Raw genomic sequence first — 3,240 nt, forward strand, 5'->3', positions numbered from 1 at the left:
GGTGTTAGCCAATATTAGGGCTAATTTGGGGATTTTTGTCAAAGATGGTCAAATTGACCAAATTGGACCAAGGTATAGTTGGACAAAATGAAATTGGGAATATTTTGGATTTATTGGGATTTTTTAGGAATTTTTTGGAATTTTTTGGAATTTTTAGATTTTTAAGTCATGGAGGGGCATTTTGGTAATTTGGCCATTTGTGGAAATTTTTGTCAGTTTTGGCAAGTTTGGATATATTCAAGGTGTTTGAAATGTGTTTTGATCAATTTTGGGTATTTTGGCAAAATTTGGGAATTTTAGCCAAATTTGGGTCCCAAGGGTAGTTAGGTAATTTGGAGGTGCCTAGGGGCAAAAGACCAAGTTAGGCATTTCACATAGAATTGGATAGATATCCATTCTAAATGAGCCATGGATTAATGTATTGTGAAGATATGGTGTACCCTAGTTCAAAATCAACACCCAGGGTCAATTCTAAGGCCAAGTAATCCTATAGGAACTCCTCTTGAATCCTCTCACAATGATCTTACCTACTAAATGCTAGAGGTTAAAGTCAATATGTGGAACTTTAAGTTGAGTAAAGAGAAGAGTTTTGAATTTCTAATGATGAGGGTACCTTTTCTAATTTTCTAAGACTAGTCAATAGGAAAGTCCTATGGCTAGACCTAGGCTACTAAAGAAGTTTTCTAGACCTCAACCAAAAATGAGGTCACACTAAGGAATGATTTAGCTGATGTAGACATGTTTTGCTGTTGAAGATGGATGTACTGCTCACAATACTAGCTCTAAACTCCTCATCGTGGTGAGTTTAAATTTTAGAAGTGTCAAATTGTAGAGATTGACAAAGTCTTTGATATTGGTTCTCTTGAAAGCTATCTCATTGTTGGAAATCACTCTGTGCGGTAGACCAAAATGGTATACGATTTGGCTTTTGAAAAATTGTAGAACATGCTCTGCTATAGAACATGCTATTCTGTAACCTCTCGTAATGACACTACCTCTGTCCACTTAGAGAAGTAATCCATAGCAGCAAGAATAAATCTGTGTCCCTTAGAAGATGGAGGGTCTATCAGACCTATTTTGTTTATGCCTCAACACTCGAATGGCCATGAGACAACAGTTGGGTGTAGCACATTGGGAGGTTGGTGTAAGACCACCCCATACACTTGGCAAAGGTGGCATCTTCTAGTTGTATCCATGCAATCGAATATCATCGCTGACCAATAATATCTGAGTCTCTTGATCTTCATTTTCATTTTTGGCCCTGACTGGTGAGCACCACACAATCTGACATGTACTTCTTTGACAATATTATGTGCTTCGTCTTTGCTTAGACATCTCAACCACTTCTTATCAAATGATCTTCTGTAGAGGAAATCACCCACTAGAGCATGGCATAGCCCTTCTCGTGATGTGTTATGCCTAAGAATTATCTTCTCACAACTTTTCAATTTGCAAATATTCTATTAATGACTTACGCCAGTCCTTGTTGATGTCAACAACTGCAATCACCATCCCTTGTTCTTTTTTAAGCTTAAGTAGAATGTGGAGGTCGATCTGAGATAGAACCTGATGCCCTTGTACTGTAATGTCAATGAAATCCTCTGGTGAACATGCCAATTCTTTGGCAAGTTTTGCTAAAGCATCGACATGGGCATTATCTCCTTGAGGAATCCGGTAGAGAATCACACCAGGGATCTGTTTAAGCTGCTTCATTACGTATTGATGATATTCTGCTAGTCTTGGCTTTAAAATCTTATATTTTCTGGAAACTTGTTGAATCACGAGTTGTGAGTCGCTATAAATGACAATATATGTTATATCCTTTGAGATTGCCAATTCCAATCCAGTGATTAGTGCTTCATATTTTGCTTTGTTGTTGGTGCATGACTCTGTCAAGTGATAGGATAATCTCAACATGCCCTTATCTGGCGTGTTGAAAATTAGGCCAATTCCTGCTCTGCCCGATATAACTGTTTATGATCCTTTGTCTTTTCTGGCTGACGAAGCCCCATCAAAGTGCATCTCCCACTGCCAGGCACTGGATGACTCTACTTGTAGTTTCTGCTCATCTAACAATTCATTGTTGAGTGGGGACCCAGCTGAAAGTGGGTGTGTCACAAGAAAATCAACTAAAATCTGTCCCTTGATGGCTTAGAGGGGAACAAAAGTTATATCAAATTGCAATAAAATCATTGACCATCTTGCTAAACATCCGGAAAGTGTTGGTCGGGTCATCAAATATTGCAAGGGGTTAACTTTTGAAATTATGGTAATCTTATGAGAGAGCATGTAATTCCTAAGCTTTTGGGCAAGAAAAATCAAAGCTAGAAAATGCTTCTCAATGGGTGGATACTTTATCTCCGTCAGTACTAGACGGTCACTCAAGTAGTAGAGCGTGTTTTCCTTACCCTCGTCATTGACCTGAGCTAACAGAGCTTTGAGAGGGTCGTCTAAGGCCGCGGTGTAAAGTATCAATGATTTTCCCTAGATAGAGGCTACCAAAATAGGAGGTGTCATTAAATATTGCTTAACGTCCTTGAAGGCCCGTTGACATTTCTCTTCCCAAATGAATTTGACTACCTTTTTAATTATTGCCTAGAAGGGCTGACACATACCTGAGAGATTAGAAATAAAGTGTCCTAGATATGCCAACTTTCATTGAAAGGAGCGTAGTTGTTTCAAGGTTTTGGGAGGAGGCATTTTCAAGATTGCTTTAATCTTATCTGAGTTGATCTCGATTCCCTGATGACCGACAACAAATCCTAGAAATTTTCCATAGGTTATGCCGAAGGTGCATTTTAAGGGATTCATCTTGAGATTATATTGTCGTAATTGTCTGAACACGATCCTCAAATCGTATAAATGGTCTAGTTTATGTTTTTTATTTATGAAAAAATCATCCACGTAGCACTCCACTTGGTTGTGAATGAGGTCGTCAAAGATCTTTGTCATAGCTCGTTAATATGTTGCTCTGGCGTTCTTTAACTCAAGTGGCATCACAGTGTAGCAAAAGATCCCAATCGGTGGCCGTTGTCTGAAAAGCTGTAAGTTTTGCATCCTCTGAAGCCATTTTGATTTGGTTGTAACATGACTATCCGTTGATGAAAGCAAAAATCTCATGTGCCGATGCGATGTCCACCATTAATTCTGGTATCGGTAACGGGAACTCTTCCTTTGAACATGCCTTGTTTAAATCCCTGAAGTCGACACATACAAAGACTTGTCCATTCTTTTTCTTAA

Source organism: Phalaenopsis equestris, unplaced genomic scaffold (assembly GCF_001263595.1).
Source record: "Phalaenopsis equestris unplaced genomic scaffold, ASM126359v1 Scaffold000125, whole genome shotgun sequence".
In the NCBI taxonomy this organism is placed as follows: Eukaryota; Viridiplantae; Streptophyta; class Magnoliopsida; order Asparagales; family Orchidaceae; genus Phalaenopsis; species Phalaenopsis equestris.